The 25,183-nt window shown below is 38.3% G+C and overlaps 1 protein-coding gene across 3 annotated transcripts in view; it reads right to left on the minus strand.

Moving 5' to 3' along the window:
- Window positions 1-25,183, minus strand: part of MLLT3 (MLLT3 super elongation complex subunit) — a 287,962-nt gene that overhangs the window by 77,917 nt on the left and 184,862 nt on the right. The window lies entirely within an intron of this gene.

Consider the following 25,183-nt stretch of genomic DNA (forward strand, 5'->3'; position numbering starts at 1 on the left):
CGACTCTTAGGAACTGCGACGTATCTAGGAGTCATGGTTGTTCCAAGAGCCACCAACGATGTGCTATGACCACAAAAGGAAGGCGGCCATTGGTTCTGTTGGGGGTGTGGGAGAAGAATCGTTCAGAAATCTATAGAGAAGTAACGCCTGAATTAGATCCTCAAGGATAAGCAGGGCATTACTAGGAAGGGAAGAATGAGAAAGGACTTGGGAGACCAGCGACTAGAGTGAAGCACGACAAGGAGGGATGAAATTGTATTTGGGAAACAGCATCCAGCTACGGCAAAGATCAAGGACAAGGCAGAAAAATAGCCCAGTGTCGCATGGTGAGGCCAGATAATATTAAATCTTAAATGGCTTTTTAATATCAAGAATCACAAGACCCAAACAAGAGAGAAAAGAATTCTCAATTTGAGATAAAAAGCAATTTTTTTTTTGCTGCCCAAATTTCATGGGAGTGTCATTTCATTAGGAAGTGTCTCCCATCCACTAGCAAAGAAAAGAGAAATCCAACAGAACAAACATGTCACCAAATAGTCATCAAATGGACTGAAAAGTCTTTAGCCAATTTCTATCGTGCAATCACGAGGAAAGAGTTCACGACTGCCTGTTCCATTTTAAATGTGCTGCTTATTTTTTCACTGATATAAGTACCTCAGTATATATGACCTACACAGAACCTTTCTATTTAGGACCAAATTTAAATTCATACTTAACACATTTGTGACCCTCTACCATTAATAGTAAGACTAGGACACAGAAGTAGATCCTGGACTTGTAAAAATCTACACCAATACGATAAAAGAAAAGCTCTTTCTTGCTTACTTCCACCTTCTAATGGAACTAATGGCAAATACATGTCCAAATTTTCAACCGGAATTTACATCTCAAGGCCTGCTTGTTCTGCTGCACCTCTAACTCACTCAAAGTCAATGATCTGTACATCAATCCTGTGTCCCTTAAATATCTAGCAGAATTGAAAAGACAGTTGGGCAGGGGCTACGCTTTTCACTAAAACAGTCAATCTACCTATAGGGTCTACGTAAGAAGAAAAGAGAAAAGCATGTATATGAATAACTATCATAAAGTAATACTCGGGGCGCTTGGGTGGCTGAGTTGGTTAAGCCTCTGACTCTTGATTTCGGCTCAGGTCACAATCTCATGGTTTAGGGGTTTGAGCCTCACATCAGGCTCTGTGCTGACAGCATGGAGCCTGCTGGGGATTCTCTCTCCCTGACCCCCCTTTCTCCCCCTCCCCTGTTCACTGTCCCTCTCTCTGTCTCTCAAAAATAAATAAATAAACATTAACAAAAATATAAAAAAAAGAAAGTAATAGTCACTATAAAGGAAATGATCAACAAAACTAAAAGGTAACCTGTGAAATGGGAGAAGATATTTGCAAATGACATATGTGATTAAGGGTTAGTATCCAAAATCTATGAAGAACTTATAAAACTCAACACCCCCCCCAAAAAATAATAATTCAGTTAAAAAATAGGTAGAAGACATGAATAGACATACAAATGGCCAGTAGACACATGAAAAGATGGTCAACACCACTCATCTTCAGGGAAATGCAAATCAAAACTACAACGAGGTATCACCTCACACCTGTCAGAATGGCTAAAATTAATAGCACAGGAAACAACAAGTTGGCAAGGATGTCGAGAAAGGAGAACCCTCGTGCACTGTTGGTGGGAATGCAAACTGGTGCAGCCACAGTGGAAAACAGTATGGAGGTTCCTCAAAAAAGTAAAAATAGAACTACCCTATGACCCAGCAATTGCACTACTAGGTATTTGCCCAAAGGATATAAAAATACAGATTCGAAGGGACTCATGCACTCCGATGTTTACAGCAGCATTATCAACAACAGCCAAATTATGGAAAGAGCCCCAATGTTCACCAGCTGACGAATGGATAAAGAAGATGTGCTGTGTATATATACACACACAATCGAATATTACTCAGCCATAAAAAAGAATGAAATCTTGTCATTTGCGACAATGAGGATGGAGCTAGAGAGTATAGCGCTAAACAAAATAAGTCAGTCAGAGAAAGACAAATATCGTATGATTTCACTCATACGTGGAATTTAAGAAACAAAACAAATGAATATAAGGGTGGGGGGGGGGGGAGAGAGACAAACCAAGAAACAAACTCTTAACTATAAAGAACAAACTGATGGTTACCAGAAGGGAGGTAGATGGGGGGTATTAAGGAGGGCACCCGGGGGGAGTCTGGGTGGCTCAGTCGGTTAAACGTTCGACTTTGGCTTAGGTCATAATCTCATGTTTCGGGAGTTTGAGCCCCACATCGGGCTCTGTGCTGACAGCTCACAGCCTGGAGCCTGCTTTGGATTCTGTGTCTCCCCCTCTCTCTGCCCCTCCCCCACTCATGCTCTGTCTCTCTCAAAAATAAGTAAAAGATTAAAAAAAAAATTTTTTTAAAAAAAGGAGGGCACCTGTTGTGAGGAGCACCAGGTGTTGTATGGAAGCGATGAATCACTAAATTCTACACCTGAAACTAATATTACACTGCATGTTAACGAACTGTAATTTAAATAAAAATTTGAGGAAAAATACTTAAGATGAAAAATTACTGTTCTATGTTAGTGGACTATATATTTTTTTCTTACAATTTTTTCCTTATTTGTCGACAATAACAACAACAAAATGACATATACCAATCATTTCCATTTATTTTTCTCAAGTGAGCATTTGGTCTCAAAGTTCTAAAATGGATAAAGTTACTATGCAAAGACGTGCTTTTATGCATCAAACTAGATGATTCCTTACAAAACATCTCTATCTGAGATTTACAAGCAGAATGCTAAAGATAGTATTCATATTACTGAAACTACATTATTTTATAAATTCTATTACAAGACATTTCCTGGCATGTTAAGCAATACTATGAATAATTAAAATAAAGTATAATGGGAAAACTAAATTAAGGAAGAACATTTGAAATCTAATATCCTTCAGTTTTGTTTTTTTTTAATTGGTTTGTTGACTCACTGAATTTTGGCAATTTGCAACCAGTATTCTAATTATGGCTCTAGAACACCCAAGCATTGTTGCTCAATATTTAACCTTCATGGAGTATTATACATAGGTTTATAAATGTGACTTTTTAAAACACACAGATTTTTACCTACCAGCATACTTTCTTTTTTTTTTTTTAATGTTTGTTTATTTCTGAAAGAGAGAGAGAGAGCAGAAGCAGGAGAGGGGCAGAGAGAGAGGGAGACACAGAATCCAAAGCAGGCTCCAGGCTCTAAGCTGTCAGCACAAAGGCCCGATGCAGGGCTCGAACTCATGAACCATGAGATTATGACTTAAGCCAAAGCCAGACACTTAACAGACTGAGCCACCCAGGTGCCCCTACCTACCAACATACTTTCTAATATTAAGCATTAAAAAATAGTAAATTTCAGTATTAAAAAAAAAAAAACAACTTCTACGGGGCTCCTTCCATGATTTATTTCTAAAACCCTTTTGAGGGACAAACTATAATTCTTAATGCAAAGTACACAGTGGTATAGAACACAGACTCTTGTGTCACAGAAAGTTTAGACTCGTTTCTTTTTTTTTTTTTTAAGTTTTTTTTTTTTCAACGTTTTTTATTTATTTTTGGGACAGAGAGAGACAGAGCATGAATGGGGGAGGGGCAGAGAGAGAGGAAGACACAGAATCGGAAACAGGCTCCAGGCTCCGAGCCATCAGCCCAGAGCCCGACGCGGGGCTCGAACTCACGGACCGCGAGATCGTGACCTGGCTGAAGTCGGACGCTTAACCGACTGTGCCACCCAGGCGCCCCTAGACTCGTTTCTTAATCACATACATAGGATTTTAAGTATAAAACTCCAGAAATTTTATAACTTTTTGCTCCCACACTGGCCTAGGTATTTAATGCCCAGCTTTTCACCAATCCAACAAATCTTCATAGAAGCAAGCTACTCTCGCTCCTGCCCCTTTACAAAAAGCTTCCTTTAAATTATGACAACTGAGAGGTAAAAAGAAAAACAGCCCATAACAACACCCCAGATAAATAAAAATTTAGAAAATATAAAAAAAAGGTGAAAGAATGGTTCCTATTATATAGACTACATTTTCTCTGTCCTGGGTCTGTGATAAATGGCAAAGTTCAGATGTATTGTCACCTGACTCTCTAGTCACACGTGCAATAAATGTAAAACCGAGGCTTAGATACAAAGTGAGGAATTGTTACTGACACAGAATAAAAGCTTGAACTGATTCTCAGCCTATCTATCCCACACATATTGGAGATCAAGTCACTGTTTTTTAAAAATTTTTACTCAACTATTAACCTTAAGTGCCACTAAGCAGAACAGACTAATTACCATTCAATGGGAGGTTTACACATGTCGTATAATTCAAATTTTCTTTGCCTGAAGCTCATTAGGACAAAATGAATATCAATATTAGGGAGAATAAGTGTGCATAATTCAGATATCAAATATTTAAGGCAAATGACTAAACAAACATGTACATATTTGCACTAACTTTACTACCTATGAATATAGGGTACAATATTGTTTTTCAGCCTCTCAGATTCTACTGAATGCTTCCTTGTTTTAATTTTCTGGAACAGGATCGGTCCTTTTAATACATAATCTCTTCTAATACACTTGTCAGCAACTCTAGTAGATAGCTTAAGAAAAGGTATTAGCTACTGGATAAAATAAGGTTTTCTGATTATATGTGGCTTTCAGTTGCTGTGTTATCATCACCACGTCTTCTTCCTAGTACCACTGATAATGCAAAGCTGATTCTTTCTCCAGCTCCTGTCTCTCCTTTTTACCTATGCTCCTATTTTCGGTCTCTGTCCCAATTCGACTGGCTTCCGTGTTGCACAAGATGTTTAGATTCGTATCTTTGTTTGGTGAAATTTGCATACAGACAAATAAACTCCCTCAGAAGAGTTTTATTTATCCCAACGCAAAAATTTCTCCTTTAAAAGTTGATTTGTCCACAGTGCATCTGAAAAGGATACTCCCTGGAAATTATAATAGAGTCCAAGAGTTTATGCATATGAAAAGCTAGGTAAAACACTCAAAGGTAGGTTTCAAACTAAAAATCTCTCTGTAATGCTACTAAAGCATGACAAATGGGGGGCACCTGGGTGGCTCAGTCAGTTCAGCATCTGACTCTCAGTTTCGGCTCAGGTCACGATCTCGTGGTTTCCTGAGGTCAAGCCTCACGTCAAACCTGACAGTACAGAACCTGCTTGGGATTCTCATTCTCTCTCTCTCCTCTCTCTCTCTCTCTCTCTCTCTGCCCCTCCCCCCACTCGTGCTATCTCTGTCTCTCTCAAAATAAATAACTTAAGAAAAAAATTTTTAAAAAACCCACGACAAATGGCACAGGAGTGAAATATCATCTGAAACTATGAATCAAGTATAAAAATCCAGGATTGTGGGGAAAGAGGGGACCTTAAATTTGACTCACCTCCCCCAACTTTCATCTCAAATCCAACCCATTTACCTTCTTGAACCAGTCAGCTCTGGGAACCAGCTGGCAGTGAATGGGGCCTGAAGAATGTGGCCATGAGATTATGGGCATCTCGAAAGAGGACTGATATGGGGCTTGCTCTGCTCTAGGCTCTAAGCAAGACACAGAAGAGTTCCCACAGAAAACTGCACAAGGACTGCCAGCCACCCCCTCTGCCCCAAAGGTGTTCAGGAGACACTCAACAGGAGGGAGAGTCCCCTCTACTCCTGAGGCTGGAGATGCAAAGAGGCCAGAAGGCAGGCACAGGGTCGTCCAGGTGCACACACATGAAATGCACAACATGCCTACCTCTCATCAGTTATAGGATTATAAAAACATATGGTCTCTTGATAACCTGAACCCCAACGCACACATAAATAACATATCTACACTAGGCGAGAATAGGACCTAGCAGATCTAGAGAACAGACCTAGAGAACAGACCTAGCAGGTCTTCTAAGGACAAAGATGAAACACTGAGGTAAAAAATGGAACGATTACTTCAGAAGAGGCATACCGAGAACGGACAATAATTTCTATGGGTTTAAAATATTATCTAAACTAAACTTTAAAAACAAAACCCTCCAAGTTGAATAATTCAGTAGATAAAGGAGAAGACAGACTCTTCACTGGTGGTGTGAACGATCAACTGGAAGAAATCTCAAAGCATAAGGATACAAAGAGATGTAAGTCATTAATGGAAAAGAGAAGAAACCTGAAGAACAGATTGAGGAGCCCTAAGTGACGTACCAACCCCAGGAAAAGTTCCGGAAGAGTCTCTGAAAGGAGGAAAAGGAAGAGATGGGAGAGAGGCAATAGTTAAAGGAATATGGAAGAAAAGGAAAGACTGAATTGTGACCTCAAAGGGCTCTTCAAGATCCCGGCAGAACTAGTAAGAGAAAAAAGACACACTCAAGAATATCACACTAAAATTCCTCAACTTTTAGAAAGAAAACTTTACAAGTTGCCAGAAAGAATAATTACTTAAAACTAAAAAGGAATGAAATTACATGGCACTTTTCATTTCTGACAGTAGAACTGGGAAGAACAAACAGTAAAATCAAGACTGCTGAGGGAAAAAGCAGCACAACCCAAACATCCTACACACACGGTCAGTGTGAAAGAAGTGTTTGCCGAAATTTAAGGATTCAAAGAGCACATCACCCACTGCCCCATCTAAGGAAAGGACTTGAGAAGGGACTTTAACCAAACAGTAACTAAATTAGAAACGAGACCTGTTATGTGTGGGAAGGTGGAGAGGAGACAGAAGTGTAATGTACTTTGCCTTCTACACAGAATTAAATCTAAATGGATAATCAACTATCTGGAATATGTAATAGAAGTGAAGTGCTCCATGTGAATTCCTGAAACACACACCAAAAAAGGCTAACAAAACTCTGGATCTGAAAAATTAAATTCTCTCTGTAGAAACGTAGGAAAGTTAGAGAAGGATGGAGTGTCGAGGTGAGGGAAAATGTTGGTATCATTTTTACATGGGAAAGCAGGAAAAAAATTGGATTACAAACCATTGAAAGGGAAGGTGGCCAATAATGAAATGGAAAAGTACAGGACTGCCACATAAACAGGGGGAAACTGGGAAATGAATATCAACTTGAAAATGAAAGCAAAATTCAGAAAAATGGAAAAAGTCACAAATATAAATAATGAACAAGGCGAAAAGTAATAAAATCCACTATTACTCACAGAATAAAAAAAGGAAGCTGAATTCTCTCACTAAAAGACAGACTGGGTAAAAAGTGGGCATACACAGACTGGGTCACAAGAAACACAACATCTAACAACGGAGAAAAGTTTAAGAGGAAAAGGAACGGGCCAAGAACTATCCGCTAACTGACCCGAAAAGAAAGCATGAGCGCCACATTCATATTACACAGTGCAGACCTCAAGGTTAAGAAGACGAGACAGCATAAACATTAATTTAAAAGCTAAGTTTTGTTAGGGGCGCCTGGATGATCAGTTGGTTAAGCATCCAACTCTTGATCTCAGTTCAGGTCTTGATCTCAGGCTCATGAGTTAAAGTCTCACGTTGGGCTCCACACTGGGTGTGGAGCCTACTTAAAAAAGTAAATAAATAAAATAAAAAATGAAAGCGAGGTGATATATAGCAAAAAGTATTGAATATCTAAGAGAAACTTGAAGGGGTGCGTGGGTGGCTAAGTCAGTTGAGAGTTCAACTTCAGCTCAGGTCATGATCTCACAGCTCATGGGTTCAGGCCCCACATAGGGCTCTGTGCTGACAGCTCAGGGCCAGAAGACTGCTTCAGATTCTGTGCACCCCCCCATCTGTCCCTCCCCTGTTTGCACTCTCTCTCAGAAAAAAAAAAAAAATTAACATGAAAAAATACATATTAAAAAAAGAGAAACTTGAAAAACATTTCATTGAAATGAGAAATCCATACATCTTTGTCAGAAACGGGCAGATTTAATGAAATGAGAATAAACAGCGAAGTTGGCTAAAACAACCCACAAATTTAATAATTACATATAAAACTTTTTATCTCATGCATAAAGTTTATACTTTTTTTTTAATTTTTTTAATGTTTGTTTATTTTTGAGAGGCAGAGAGAGACAGAGCAGAGTGGGGAGAGGGGAAGAGGGAGAGAGGGAGACACAGAGACTGAAGCAGGCTCCAGGCTCTGAGCTGTCAGCACGGAGCCTGACGGGGGGCTCAAAACCACGAACCATGAGATCATGGCTTCAGCCAAAGTTGGACGCTGGACCGACTGAGCCACGCAGGCGCCCCCTACGGTTTTAAATGAGCCCATGAAACAATGAAAAAATCAATCATAAAGGTATCATAAAATGAACTTTAAAATAATCTTTTTAAAATGCTTGGGTGCCCGGGTGGCTCAGTCGGTTAAGCGTCCGACTTCAGCTCAGGTCAAGATCTCACGGTCTGTGAGTTCGAGCCCCGCGTCGGGCTCTGTGCTGACAGCTCAGAGCCTGGAGCCTGCTTCTGATTCTGTGTCTCCCCCTCTCTCTGCCCCTCCTCTGCTCATGCTCTGTCTCTGTCTCAAAAATAAATAAAAACATTAAAAAAATTTTTTTTTCTTAATGCTTAAATAGGGGCACCTGGGTGGCTCAGTCAGTTAAGCTTCTGACTCTTGGTTGTGACTCAGGTCATGATCTCACAGTTCAGGAGTACAAGTCCCTCCCCTCTCTCTCCCCCTCTTTCAGAATAAATAAACTTTAAAAAAAATTAAAAAATAAAATGCCTGAATAGATTATACTGAATAAAGTTCTAATAAAATTAGAAAATAAAGGTTAAAAGAAATTAGGAGAAAATAATGAAAAGGCCATTTCATATAAAAAAAATCTAGGGGTGGGATGCCTGGGTGGCTCAGTCAGTTAAGTGACTGCCTCTTGATTTTGGTTCAGGTCACGATCTCACAGTTTGTGAGTTCAAGCCCCACATCAGGTTCTGTGCTGACAGCACGGAGCCTGCTTGGGATTCTCAGACTCCCCCTCTCTCTTCCACTAGTTCTCTCTCTCTCTCTTTCTCTCTCTCAAAAATAAATAAACAGTTAAAAAAACAGCTAGAGGCATCACAAAACATATGCTAAAAGGAAAATGTATAGCCTTGGGGCACCTGGGTGGCTCACTCAGTTAAGTGACTGCTTCTTGATCCTCACTCAGGCCATGATGTCGTGGTTTGTGAGATGGAGCCCTGCATTGGGATTCTCTGTCTCTTAAATAAACTTGAAAAGAGAGAGAGAGAGAGAGAGAGAGAAAGAAAGAAAGAGAGAGAAAGACACACAAAGGAAATGTATAGAGCCTTTATTGTATTTATTATTTTAAAAAAGAAAAGAAGGGGGCCCCTGGGTGGCTCAGTGGGTTAAGCGTCTGACTTCAGGTCAGTTCATGATTTCACAGTTCACGAGTTCAAGCCCCACACTGGGCTCTGTGCTGACAGTCCAGAGCCTGGAACCTGCTTCATATTCTGTGTCTCCCTCTCTCTGCCCCTCCCCCACTAGTGCTCTGTCTCTCTCTGCCTCTCAAAAATGAATAAATGTTAAAAAAAAAAAAAAGATTTAAAAAAAAAAAAAAAAAAGGAAAAGAAGGGGTGGGGGACCAAGCATAAAAATATAGTTAGTACTCACTCTGAGAAAACTATGAAAAGATTCACAAATACCCAAACATTATAATACCAAATATAATTAAGAAAGTAAAAGAGACAAATTTCACCAACATTTATGCTTTCAAAATAATGGCCTTGGGCGCCTGGGTGGCTCAGTCAGTTAAGCCTCCAACTTTAGCTCCAGTCATGATCTCACCATCCATGAGTTTGAGCCCTACATCTGGCTCTGTGCTGACAGCTCAGAGCCTGCTTTGGATTCTGTGTCTCCTGCTCTCTCTGCCCCTCCCCTACTTGCGCGTGCTCTCTCTCTGTCAAAAATAAACATTAAAAATTGTTAATAAAAAATAAAATAAAATAATGGCCTTAAATGTAAATTTAAGGTTCAAATTCTAAGGAGAGATTTATCAAATTAATTCTGACTTAAAGGAGATCGATAACTTACCTTTTTAAAGTCAAGTAAAAAGGGGTGACTGGGTGGCTCAGTTGGTTATGGGTCTGACTTTGGCTCAGGTCATGATCTTGGGGTCTGTGAGTTCAAGCCCCGCGTCGGGCTCGGGGCTGACAGCTCAGAGCTTGGAGCCTGCTTCAGATTCTGTGTCTCTCTCCTTCTCTGACCCTCCCCTCCCCTCAAAACTAAATAAACATTTAAAAAAATGTTTGAAATCAATAAAAAAGGTGAAGTTTCTTGATTTTAAAATCATAACCTACTATAAAAGAAATATAATTGGGAGGACAGTAATTTACAAATATTTCAAAACAGGTAGGTAAATACCAAAAGAAACAGCCACACAGTTTGGTAGGGGGAAGGGAGGGAGAGGTAGGGAGGGTGGGTAGGTTCCAGAGGAGCAAAGTGGACTGATGATGACTTTTATGGGCTTTTTAGCACTGTTTGACTTTAGAAATGTTTTATGAAAAAATATTAAGACAAGACTGTGCAGAAGACATTTCAACAACAGTTGGTGGAATTAATTTTTAAAAATGAACAAAAATGGATTTGAACACCTAGGCTAAAACTGGAAGTAACAAGGCCCGAAATTTAACATTTATCAGTCATGGGTAGGGGGCTAAAAGAACATCACACGAATGGTAAGGAAATGGCACTTGAGAAAGCAATGGGGTCTTTCAATCGATAACAATCTAAAAGGCCTGTACATAAGAAGCACACCAAATATTCATCTAAACATGAGAAAGAAAAAGAAAAGTCTGCTTGTATAGAGCACAATGCTTTGGAAGGTTTTACTTGTTTTCATTTTTGTATAATGTTGTATCGGTTTTGGAGGTGATACTCAACCAGGAAGTTAGAAGGAGCTCTACAGTGTATCTCCACAGCTCAGGGAAGGAAAAAATAAAGCCTCTTGGACACCTGACCAGGAAGGAGCAGCAGACAGACTTAGGAAAATGAAGAAGCACATCCTCAAATTCCTCCATTTGCCTGGGTCTGTGTCCTGGTCAAGTAACAGAGATATAACTACACCTACAGAAATATAGTTATGGTTGGATTTTGCACAAATGACAAAAGACGCAGCAATCATCCCGTTAGTTAAGCATAAACCAACAAGTAACATGAAAGAGAATCAAAAGAGGTTACTGATCAGGCAAGGAGAGACTCTGGAAGAGTAACAGATTCCCCTCAGTCATATGTGGCTAGGAGTTCTGCCAATTCTTTATCAAGACACACTGGCCTCAAAAACAGGTACAAAGAGCAGTGGTATCTGGGAAGCGAAGGAGATGCACTTGAGGACTTGAGGGAGGAATTCAATGTGAACCAACTATTCATTTTAGAAAGTTCTTCTGGTGGCACTGTGGTGGAGAGACTGCAGTGGGTAAAGAATGAAGAAAGAAAGGCCACTTCGAGGGCTCCCGCACTGGGGGATGGTGGTCACGGTAGCCGTGGAAATGGCTCACTAAATGCTTACTACTGTCCAGACTCTGATGTAGCAGCTTTACAATTATTAACTCAACGATCTTGTTTAGTAGCTATTATTAACTCCATTTGACAAGGGAAGAGTCTGAGGCACAGAAACCAGCGTGCCCAAAGGCACAGGCATAATTAGTGGCAGAACTGAGATGTGAGCTCAAGTGGTCTGGCTCCAATGCCCATACCTCCACCGACCTTTCAGAAGGTCAGCTGGTTTTCAAACCAACTCGCCAACTTAACCTGAGCTGGAAGTGAAAAAAGGATGGGTAGTGGGGAAGCGGCACTCAATAACTTTAAAAGAACAACATTGAACGTGTCTGCCATCGGGGGACGACCGTATAAAGGAAGTTCTACTTAGTTCCATTCGAGGGGTTACAACACATTACTGTTGGGTAGGTGGCAAATAACTTATTTTGAAATCAGAGGCTCTTCCGGTATCGGTTTCGAGGGTCTTAAACTCTGAATCTTCTGTTACCAAATAACGATTTTCTGTTACCAAATAACGATTTCCAACTTAACAGACATTTAAAAGGCTATGAGATACTGAAAAATCAACTTTTCCTCTAATATACCTGCAGAACACATATTATGTCCAATTATCCTAAAAAGTATCACAGAGTGTAAGGTACATCTCTCACAATTCAATGTTTTAAAAAGCAATGTAAAAATCTGCCACACTACATAATTTGAAATGGCAAAAATATATAGTCTCAAATAAAATAAAGGCTCAATGCCACAGGAGGTAGGGTGGGGAAGTCACTGAACACAAAACCTAGAGGATCCTACAAGGGCCTCCACAGAAGGCATTTAAAAAGAGAGGGAATTTGAGAAATTTAGCACAAAAACAGAGTCACGAAGGAAAACAGTAAATTTTACATCCCCGAAACAAATGTGTGTACAAGGAAACAGAGTAACAGTACGTATCTTAACGGTGAAGAAACATTTTAACTAGTCATAACTGTGCACAGTGTTTGCAATTTTCAACTCACAGAAATTAATCTAATCAGCCCTGCCACTAGCTAAGTGACTTAAATTTCCTTGTCAGGAAAACAGAGACCACTTTACCTAAACCATCAAGATCAACTTGATGATTAAATAAGTTTAATGTAAAGTCCTATGTGTACATATTTGTATACAATTTATATAATTAATGTACTTGGCACGTAACTGAAACTTTGTTAGTGCTTTCTATCCCTACCTATTCAATTACTACCTTTCAATTACTCTTACCACTACTAGAGATAAGCAAGAACACGTAAAACGTGTGTTACATAGCACAATGCTATCAAGCGTGACAACAAAAAAGTAAATGTTCGGATGACAAACACAGAAGGTAAAAACAGGAACGAAGATAGAAAAGAAACTCTAGGATACTCTGAGCTCCCAAAGTTGAGAATCAAGAGACACGGTTCATAGTTGGTGGAACAAAAAGTAGGTTCTATGTTCAATATCTAGAAACTTCTATCCAAGACAAGACTTTAAAAGGTGTCATATTGGGAGGAAAAGGAGATGGAGCAAATGGGTTAGATTCTCTTGTAGAAAAAGCAGCACAAGCATATAGTTTGGAAGCTTCCGGCAGTAACTGCACAGCTTTAAAATAAAAAAAAAAGCCCTCATGTTCTCTCTAAAAAAAAAAAAAAAAAATTTATTTAAAAAATTTTGGGGGCACCTGGGTGGCTCAGTCGATTAAGCATCTGACTTCAGTTCGGGTCATGATCCTGTGGTTTGTGGGTTCGAGCCCCGTGTCAGGCTCTGTGCTGACAGCTCAGAGCAGGGAGCCTTCTTCAGATTCTGGGTCTCCCTCGCTCTCTGCCCCTCCCGGACTCACACGCACACGTGCGCGCTCTTTCTCTCTCTCCCCCAAAATAAGAATAAACATTAAAAAAAATCTTTTAAACAATACAGGACTTCGGGTTTTGCTAAATACCATCCTTTGCTACTTAATTCTTTTAAACCATATACACGAATTATTTTGATACAAATTTCTTCAACCTCCCAAAGATACTTTTACGTTCTCTCTTCTTTCACGTACCCATTGGTGAGACTTCAGAGACTGTGTGAAATAAATTTTGCGTTAGAAAAAAGAGAAACCATTGAACTGAGTAACTGATAACTTCCTGTGTTTTAAAAAAGTTTATGATTTTCCTTCTGACGTGGTCTGAAAGTCTTTTTGTTTTTGTTTTTGAGCAAATGGCCATCAAGCTCTAATCTACAGATTTAGCTTAGGATGCTTAGATGACATTTTGAGCTTTATTCACTATACTATATACCATTTTAAAGATGAAAGAGAATAAACCTATAAATCATATTTACAATTCAGGAAGGAAACAACTGAACATTCTTTCAGTTCTGAAGTGAACAGAGTAAGTAGTGGCTAAATTTTCATCTCCCTAGCTCTCTGTTCAGAAGCTTTGAAAGCAAACCCAATATTGTCTTCAACATTAAAAATACACTGAAGTACTGTCCTTGCATGTAAATATGAAATTTAACTGTTAAAATATTTATAGCAAGAATGCTCAAATATTCTACAGAATAATATTCCAAGGAGACAAAATTTTTAAATGCCTTGCTTTCTCAAATGACTACTTTCAGCGATGTTGCATATGCTATAAAACACTTTTGTTTCAGAATCCAATCTCATTTAAAAATGCTTCTATTTAGGGGTGCCTGGGTGGCTCCGTCAGCTAAGCGTCTGACTCTTGATTTTGGCTTGGGCCACGATCCCAGGGTCAGGGGATCAAGTCCTGCATCAGGCTCTGTGTTCAGCATGGAGCCTACTTAAGATTCTCTCTCTCCCCTTCTGCCCCTTTCCTCCACTTGTGCGTACTCGCTCTCTTTCTCTCAAATTGAAAAAATTAAAGTAAAGTAAAAACTTCTATTTATATACTATTCCCTGACTTGCTATAGCTTCAATTGTAAATTATAACTAAATACTGTTAACAGTTCTATTTAGAAGACTTCACACAGTTTCAAGTAAACTTCTGTTTACTTTTGTGGTTTGAAACTAGAAACTTGAAGTATTAATTATATCACTTCTCTTTCTAGGTTTATATATATTTAGCTTTGTACTGTTTCTATTTTTTTCAACAAGCTTTAAAACGTACTGGTCAGATTCTTCCAGTCTTCCCTTTTAGTACTAGATAAATTTCTGACAATGAGGCTGAATAAGTAATTGTTACTCATAAAGAACAGTCCATCTTCAATGTAGAGTGGAATGGAGTAGCTGGAAGTGTAAGATGAAAAACAGCACCTGACATAAAAATTCAACAGACAAATAATGGTGAGATATAATCACAGTTATGCTCTCTTGTCACCTTCTCTCAATAGTTATTCATTACACATTTACTGAGTCTCCAGCATACAGGAAGAACTACGTTAAAACTGCCAAATATACAATGGTTTCTGGGGAAAAACCAAATTTGGGCAAGATGGTGGACTCTTTGGGAACTCTGACTACAATACGACTAGATATTGGATAATTAGAAAATTCTTCATTGCTTGGCTTATTTTTAAAAAGGGAAAACTCTTAAGAATCAAGAGTATATGAAGGAAAGAAAGAAAAAGCAGAGAAGGAAGGGGTTAAAATGTGAGATGAGGCTTCCCAAAGGACACACAGGCCTATGTTCTTAGAGGTCTCCAAAGACCAAACTTGGAGTCTACGGCAGATTTGGAAACCTGAACCTCCGTGTCTCTTAGAAATCAAGGAAAAACCTTCAGAAACCTGCTGTTAGAGAAAAGTACTCTGAATTTGGACTTCAGGATTCCCAAAGTTCAGTTAAGTCAAACAGGAACTCACAATTTAAAAATATCCCTGAACACAAAGAAACAGAGCACCATGATCTGAGAGTCTGTGCACAGATCTCACATACTGGAATCATCAAAAGCAGAATATAAAATAATTACACATAAAGTGTGAAAAAGAAAAAAGTTGGAATCCCAAAAGTGACCAAGCGATAAGAGATGAGTAAGAATGACCAGGATATTGAAAAGAAACAAATAAGACTTTCAGAAATGGAGGGGGTGGGGGAAATGACTGTTGGAATTATCTCAATGGATTAAACAGCAAATTAAACACAGTTGAAAATAATTATTAAGGGGCACCTGGGTGGCTCAGTCGGTTAAGCAGCCGACTTCGGCTCAGGTCATGATCTCACGGTCCATGAGTTCGAGCCCCGCGTCGGGCTCTGTGCTGACAGCTCAGAGCCTGGAGCCTGTTTCGGATTCTGTGTCTCCCTCTCTCTGACCCTCCCCCGTTCATGCTGTCTCTCCCTGTCTCAAAAATAAATAAACGTTAAAAAAATTTTTTTAATAAAAAAAAAAGAAAAGAATTATTAAACTGGAAGACAGATATAAACAATCTGCCAGAAAGCACACAAAAATAGAAGAAAATGCAAACTATAAAAGCTACTAAGAGGCATGGAAAACAGAAGAAAAATAGTATCTAATCAGAGACACAGAAAAAATATAGAATATAGGTGACATAATGGCTGAGAATTTTACAAAATCATAAATGAATCTACCAAAAAAGTATAATATAAAAAAAGATATATATATATATAAATGAAAGGTAATTTACGCCTAGACACATTCTACTAAAAATGAAGAACACTAAAGACAAAAAAGATTATAAAAACAGTAAAAAACAGGAGATTACCTATTGAAAACTAAACAAATAAACGAGCGGTATACTACAGTTGGCTAATACAGGCTTACAAGAGCCAACTGTTAAATTTTGGGGAATTTTCTAAGTGAGTATTTTTTAAAGGCCATTAGTAAAAGTTAAATTACATAAATATTAAAAGCAGTGGTAACAGATAAAACTCATCACTTCCTGGGGTGCCTGGATGGCTCAGTCAGTTAAGTGTCCGACTTCGGCTCAGGTCACGATCTCGCGGTTTGTGAGTTCGAGCCCCTCATCGGGCTCTGTGCTGAGAGCTCAGAGCCTGGAGCCTGCTTCAGATTCTGTGTCTCCTTCTGTCTCTGCCCCTCCCCACTCGAGCTCTGTCTCGGTCTCTCAAAAATAAATAAATGTAAAAAAACAAAACAAAACAAAACTCATCACTTCCTAATTATTTTACTACATATTATTATTATTATCTGTGCTCTTAAGGTAATTACTTATTACCTATCAATCAGAAGAGTGGAAACAGTTCATAACTCTGTGCTATGGCACATCTGTTCCCAACTCCACAAAACTGATCTAACATGGCAATAGCATTACACCATGGAAATAAGCAAACCTAAAAATCAGGAATTTTTCCCCCAGAGAAGTAATGGCTGAACATCTACTATCATAACCCTGAACTGGACTGACTCAGACTTCACAAAAACAAAAGAAAATATTTTCAAAGTACTGCAAGTAAATGTCAACCTAGAATTGTACAACCAGCAAAACCACTTTTCCTAACAGGAGCAACAGAAAAGCTTTTAGAGTATAATAAAAATTGAGTTTACTATCCGGAGACTATCAGTAACAGAATTTCCACAGGATTTACCTCAGGAAGAAGACAAATGAATTCAAGAAGAAATTATGGTAATGCAATTAAGTTAAAAGTAACAAAACAAAACAACAACAAAAACCTCCTCATGTTTGAAATTGCAAAGACAGACACACTTCTAAACAATTCACAGGTTAAAGAAGAAACTAAAATAGAACATGTCAGACCGATCATACTGAATAAAGAAAACGCCACACATTAATATTTGTGGAATACAGTTAAAACAGTACTTGGAGGAAAAATCTTACCTTTAAAGCTTATAGTTGAAAAAAATGACTCACAATTAGAGAATCTGGGGAAACAATGGCATAACAAACTCAAGCAAAAGGAAGAGTATAAAGATTAAAAAAAAAAACTAATAAAAAATTCGACATAATTCAATGAGAATTTTGAAAAGAACGAATGAAATTCACAGCCCTTTGCGAAAGACTGATTAAAACAAAGGAGACGGGCACCTGGGCAACTCAGTCCATTAAGCCTCTGACTTTGGCTCAGGTCATGATCTCACAGTCACGGGTTCGAGCCACACATTGTGCTCTGGGCTGACAGCTGGAGCCTGGAGCCCACTTTTGATTCTGTGTTTCCCCACTCCCCTATCTGCCCTTCCCCCACTTGTGCTCTCCCTCTGTCTCAAAAACAAACATTTAAAAAAATACAAAGTAGACAAGGCACAAATAAACAATAGAGAGGAATAAGAGGAATACACTTGCAAGTACAAACCAGATTAAACAGATGAGAAAGTCATAAATAACTTTTGCCAACAAATTTGAAAGTAAATTCATGGGAAAATATGACTTACTAAAACTGATCCACAAAAAAAATAAAACTCAAGCATAATCCTTTATTAAAGTCAAGTAGTTTAAAAATCTTCCCACAAAGAAAATATCAGGCCCATAAGGTTTTATAAGCAAGTTCTAGAAAAAAGATCATTTCTATCTTACAAAAACTCTTCTAAAAAGATGGAAAACAGAAAATGTTTCTCACTCTATGCAGCAAATATTATCAGAGGCACAAAACTTGCCAAGAAGAGTAAGAGAAAGAAACATACAGACCAATTTGAATCAAGAATATGGACGCAAAATTTTTGAAGAAACTATTAGTACAATTAACTCAATTGGGAGTGGACCTTAAGAAAGTAAAACCAAATTGGTTTTATCCTAACAATTCCAAGAACGTTCCAAGAATTTATCCCAAGAGTAGATTAGCATGATAAAAATGCTTGTCCAGTGGCCTGGGTGGCTCAGCGGGTTACGGTTCAGCATCCAACTCTTGACCTCGCCTCGGGTCATGATCTCACAGTTGATTAATAGAGCCCCAGGTTGGGCTCTGTGATGACTGAGTGGAGCCTGCTTAGGATTCTCTCTCTCTGTCCCTCCCCTGCTCATGTGTGCTCTCTCTTCAAAATAAATAAACTTAAAAAAAAATGCTTATCAAGCACCATTTTAACAGATTAAAAAACAAAACCCACCTGTTCATCTCAAGAGATTATAAAAACTTGTGTGATAGAAACAAAATCCATGGATTTTTTTTAAAAAACAAAAAAACACTTTTTATTATTATTTTTTTAATGTTTATTTATTTTTGACAAGTGGGAGGGGCAGAGAGAGGGAGACAGAGGATCTGAAGCGGGCTCCACACTGATAGTAGAGAGCCCGATGTGAGGCTTGAACTCATGAACCACGAGATGATGATGTGAGCTGGAGTCAGACACTTAATTGACTGAGCCTCAGAAAAACACAAAACTCTTTTTTTTTTAATTTTTTTTTTAACGTTTTATTTATTTTTGAGACAGAGACAGAGCATGAATGAGGGAGGGGCAGAGAGAGAGGGAGACACAGAATCAGAAGCAGGCTCCAGGCTCTGAGCCATCAGCCCAGAGCCTGACGCGGGGCTCGAACTCACGGACTGCGAGATCGCGACCTGAGCTGAAGTCGGACGCTTAACCCCAGGCGCCCCACAAAACTCTTAATAAAACAGGACTACAAGATAAATTTCTTAACAATAAGTAGCTACTAAAATCCCATGCAAACAACATGCCAAATGGTGAATTATTAAAATTATTCCCCTTAAAAACTGGGGCACCTGGGTGGCTCAGTCAGTTAAGCATCCAACTCTTGATCTCAGCTCAGGTCTTGGATCTCACGGCCGTGAGTTCAAAACCTGCACTGAGCTCTGCCCGGGGCATGAAACCTACTTTAAAAAAAAAAAAAAAAAAATTATTCCCCTTAAAATCAAAAACATTTATACTCAGTAGTTTACTAGTGGTCCTAGTGACACAAGACCACAAAAGACAAGGGATAAAAGGATAGAAAAATACAAAATAAGAAAGACATATGTCATTATTTATGTATTATGACTGTACAGACAGAAAAAACAAAAGCACTATCCATAAAAATTACTAGAATTAATAAGTTTAGTAAGATGGTTACAATTATCAATCTGCAAATGTAAACTTATTTTTAATTAATTAATTTTTAATTCCTATATGCATATTTACACATCAGCAACACACAGGAAACATTTAATGGTCTGTTTAGAGCAGGAACTAAAAAATATAAAGTACCTAGGAATAAACAACAACTAGCTAGACCTTTATCAAAAATATCTTAACATTTTAACAACTTTAAAGAAAGCCTAAATAAACTGATAGACTAGGTTCATGGATAAGAACACTCACTATCCACAGATGCAATGCAATTTCAATCCAAATCCTACCAAAGTTTTCCAAAGGGTTTAAACTGATTCTAAAATTTATATGAAGAAAAAAGAAATGACGTAATAGAACTTGTCACATTATATAGCAAACCTCATTATAAAACTATAGCAATTACAACATTGTTGTATTATCGCAGAGATCAACAAACTGACCAATGGAACAGAAATTAACCACATCTCCCCAACAGATATGAAAATATCTGTTGACAGGCACTGTAGATTACTGGGTAAAGTAAGAGACCACTCAGTGAAATATGCTGGGGCTGATTTTCTACATAGGAAAAAATTTAAATTAGACTCTTACCTCATACCATACATAAAATCAATTCCAGATGTTTGAAAATATTTAAATATTAGACAAAACTTCTCAAACGTGTTAGAAAAAACTACAGGAGTTTATTTAGTTAACCTTGGGGTAGAGAAGAACATATTCAGCGGGACACAAAAAGAACCAGCCATAAAAAAGAGGACCACATAAAAATTAAGAATTTCTGTTTATCAAAAGATACCATAAACACGGTAAAAAAAAAAAAAAAAGTCACTACACGGGCAAACTAGAAAAAGAGATCTATGATAAATAGAACCAACAATGGATCATACCTCCAGAATATAAAAGACCCCCAACAAATAAGTAGAAAAATAAGCAGAAGACATGAACGCATTTCATGAGAAAGAACGAATGGACACTGAAACGTGTGCTCAGCTACTTTACTAATTACTGGAATACAAAATAAGTTCATGTTAAGGTACAATTTTATGCCTACAAAACAGGAAGAGATGAACAAGGCTGACTACAGAAGAGCAATAGGATCTCTTTACACATTGCTGACACAGGACTCAAAACTGTTACACTACTGTATAAAATAAAAAGCTAAATGTGTGAATGGCCTTGGACTCAGCAATTCCACGTGTAGGTATTGTACCCTAAAGCAGTATTTCTCCAAATGGGCCAGAAGACCAGCAACATCAGTATTACCTGGATGCTTTTTATTATTTAAAAAAAAATTTTTTTTAACGTTTATTTATTTTTGAGACAGAGAGAGACAGAGCATGAACGGGGGAGGGTCAGAGAGAGAGGGAGACACAGAATCCGAAGCAGGCTCCAGGCTCCGAGCTGTCAGCACCAAGCCCGACGCAGGGCTCGAACTCACGGACCGAGAGACCATGACCTGAGCCGAAGTCGGCTGCTTAACCCATGGAGCCACCCAGGCGCCCCACCTGGACGCTTTTTGGAAATTCAGATTAAGTCCCATCTCAGACCTCGCGATTAAGTATCTGTGCATTGGGCACAGAAGTCCTCATGTGTACTAATTCTCCAGGTGTGTGTCATGTGCCCCAGTTTGAGAACCTCTGGTTCAGAGCACTGTTACTCAAACACAACTTATTAGTGAGACTGGTAAACGCTGTGATGGTTTCTATCACTGTCTATAAGTAAACCAGTATAAAATGAAATAGACTGCGTCCTGTGTAGTAAAGGTAGGCATTAATGTATGAAGCTTTGTCTCACTTGTCTATGTATATTTACATATGTGGGTCCTTTCATTATAGAGAACTTTTTTTTTTTTTTTTTTGAGAACAGATTTCTTACTGTGCATCGCAGCCATAAAAGTTTGAAATCCACTGTCCTGAAACTCTCGCACTTGTGTACTGGAGATATGCCCAAGAAGGTTCCTAACTGTATTTTCACAGAAGACAAAACAAAAAATACACACACACACACACACACACACACAAACACACACAAAACCACACACACACACACAAACAAAATAAAACAAAATAAAAAGGGGTGGTGAGTCTAGATATCTAGATAACAAGAGGATGGATACACAAATCATGCTCTGTGGACAATTATACAGCAGTGAAATCAATAACCTGCAACAACAAATCTTATACAGTACGGAGTAAACAAAGCAAGTCGCAGAAAATTACATACAGTATTACACCATTTTCATAAAGACCAAAAAGAAGCAAAGCTGAACAAATAGAAGAGCGGCCACATTTGGTAAAACCGCATTTAAAAGTTCAGGGAAATTCAGGAGAGTAGTTGCATCTGAGGGAGGGCAAAAGATAGACTGGGAAGGTATATACAGGTAGTCTGAATGGCACTAGTATGTTCTAATCCTCATTCTTAAACTGAAATGTAAGTCGATGGTGTTTGTTTTAGAATTTACATATAAAATACATTCAATCCTCATATGTATCAATTACAACCTGATTAGATTTTTATGTTAAGAAAAAGTTAAAATTCCTGATGCCACAATCTTACGGTCTAGGAAGGGAATTTCACATTCCAAACCAACAGATATTTATTGGGTGTTATGAACAAACCATACAAGTTGTCTCATTTAATCCTTTAAGAGTCCTGTGAGGTAGGTACTTGGCAAAGGCAGGTAGGTAAATTCTTGGCAAAGAATAGGTAGTCGAATACATGTTGAGTGAATAAATGCTTGAGTAATTTTACAATACAAAAAGTGAGAGTCTGATTATATGCTCTGTATTACAGTTCTACCCTCAGGAGTTCAATGAAATAACATAGATGATTAACTCTGTTAACGGAAAGGAGCTTATGATCTATTCTTATTATTTCTACATTCTATTACTTCTGACCAAAAGTATAATGAGAAAAATCACTTTTTTCTCTGAAAGTATCTCTGGTCAAAGGTATAGAAAGTAACAAACTATAGCATGGAGTTAATGAATTAACATTTGTGTATTACTAGAATTTCCATTTTGCCCTTAAAAGCAGTTATCCATATGCAAGGCAGTAGCATTCTTCATGGGGAAAAGAGGAACTATGGTAATATAAGAAAAGAAATTACCAAGGCTTAAAAAAAAAAAAAAATCTGTGACACAGTCTATGCACTTTAATAAGAACTACGGTTTAAAAGTGCAAAGTCAAAACCTTTTTTTTATTGAATACATATTAATGTAAACAAAAACACTTGGGGAAATGGTTGCCTTAGAAAATTATTCTCATCCTTCACAAAGAACTATTTCTGTTCAGAGGGCTTCCACAAATGTATGTTTTTCCTCTCTCTCTCTCTTTTTTTTTTTTTTGAGAGAGATAGAGACAGAGTGGAAGTGGGGTGGGGCAGAGAGAGACACACTGAATCTGAAGCAGGCTCCAGGCTCCGAGCTGTCTGCACAGAGCCCAACGTGGGGCTCGAACTCAAGAACCTGCCAGATCATGACCTGAGCCTAAGTCAGACGCTCAACCAACTGACCCACTCAGGCACCCCTCTTGTTTTTTAAACTTGGTTCACTGTTGTATCCACCCAGTGCCTGCAATGACTGATTCCTAATAAATATATAATAAGGCATTTGTCTTTGAATGAATTTATACCCTGAGCATTTACTATATTATACGCTAAGGCCTCAGGGATGACAGATCAAATATGTTATAGATTCCCTTTCACCCCCACCAATCCACACAGAGCTAACATAAATGATTAAATCAAAACAAGATGTGCCCTTGTTCTTCCTGAACAATTTAATCCAAAAGCTATTAGGTGGGGCCAAGCTAGGTAGGCAACAGTAGGGGAGTAGAGGGCAGTAATGACATGAAAAACAACCATGCAGGGGCTAGAGCCACTAAAAAGGAGATGCTCCTTGAAAAACTGGCTGAATCTACCACTGAGACAAGGAAAATACAAAATGAGCCTGGAACATCTTCTTGTAGCAAAAAGTCAGGAAGTGTACAAACTCTAATCAAGGCATGTCAAAAAGACACAGAGACTAGATTCAAGGGGCTCCCATTGGCCAAATCAAGATAATTTAAGCATGAAAATAAATAATGATAGTAATGGATTATAATGAAAAAATACATATCCATGAGTCCATGATGACATAATAAATACAAAAATAAACTTAAGCTTGAGGAGGAAGGAGATATTTACATTTTCTCAAAATACTTGCCAATAAATACTCATTAATTACAAAGAGGAAACAAGAAATTTACAGTGGCAGACACCATTAAATCATGTGATTGGAGTAACGTCACAGTAGTAATGATATGGTACGATGAAAATCATGATTGCGGGGTCAGGGGCAGTGAGAAGAGTCTGGCAACACTTATGTAATATTCCTGCCAGAAGTACATAACCTGAATCTGCTCATGAGGAAACAGCATACAAACCTAAATCAAGGGCTATCTAGTAAGTAATTGGCCTTCAATCTTCAAAAATTTCAAGTTCATGAAAGTCAAGGAACTATTCTCAGTTGAAGGAGACGAAAGAGACATAACAACCAAACGATACGTTGATTCTAGACTGGATCTTTCTGCTGTAAAAATAAAGGACATTAGCGAGACAATCTGTAAAACCTGAATGGGATCTAAGGAGTAGAGGCTGGTACTGTATCGATGCCAATTCCTGATTTTAATAATTGTATGACAGTTATATAAGAGAATGTCCTTGTTTGCAGGAAATAAACACTAAAGTATTTAAGGATATTTGGAGCATCACGTTGGCAACTTACTCTAAGCTGGCTCAGGAAAGAAAAGCTCTTTGTACTATATTTGCAACTTTTCTAGAAGTTTGATGTAGTTTTAAAACAAAAAATTACAAACTAAATAAATAATAGTATTTGGAACGGTCTATGCCTCAATCTATGCACAGGGGACTAACAGACCCTGGGAAGGGCATCAAAATCAGAGGGTGCCCAAGAAGCATCCTCAGTCTGTTCATTTCACTACACTTGGCTTTCTCTCCAAGAAGGCCTAAAATGCACCATATTCTTTTAAGAAGAATCTAGATACCATCCCAAAAGGAATCAAGGCTTTCTTACACATATTAGATGTGTCAGCTAAATCAAGGCTTTCCTAAGGAAAGACATGGTTTGCTTTCAAAAATTCCAAATGAGGTTGCCTTTTAATACCACACACAAAAGCAAAGAAAACGAAAAACACGTATGGTCTGAAGTCCTCACGTATCCTCTCAACTAAAACCACTCACTTCTGTTGAAGAAAAAGACTATAACCGTGTAATAAATATTCAAAGATGTATTTGGCAACAACCCATCTATGGCTTATCTGAGAAAATCTGCTCCGCTTGGTAGGATTTGTTGTAGAAACAAGACAATTTTATACACATTCACACTGGACCATCTAAAGATCTACACAAGAGACCAGCTTTCCAAAGGAGAAAACATTTAGTTTTTGCCGTCCCTGGTCTTCAGAAGCCCTTTTGGGACAGGGTCCAACAATAAAGTCTCTGGCACCCCACTAAAAGAAGCGGATGCCTTAAAGTACTACATCTTTTTCTCCTAAAAGCACACAACGCAGTGTAGATTGGTGGCTAGAAATTCTTCTTCCTTCTCTTTTCCTTTCTCCCTCCCTCACATCCTTTCCTTCTTTCCTCCTCTCCCTTCCTTTCCTTCAGGAACTGAGCTGGGCTATCCCTCTAAGATAACGAGAATGTCTTATCCCGTTAGACAAG

Source organism: Lynx canadensis, chromosome D4, assembly GCF_007474595.2.
Source record: "Lynx canadensis isolate LIC74 chromosome D4, mLynCan4.pri.v2, whole genome shotgun sequence".
In the NCBI taxonomy this organism is placed as follows: Eukaryota; Metazoa; Chordata; class Mammalia; order Carnivora; family Felidae; genus Lynx; species Lynx canadensis.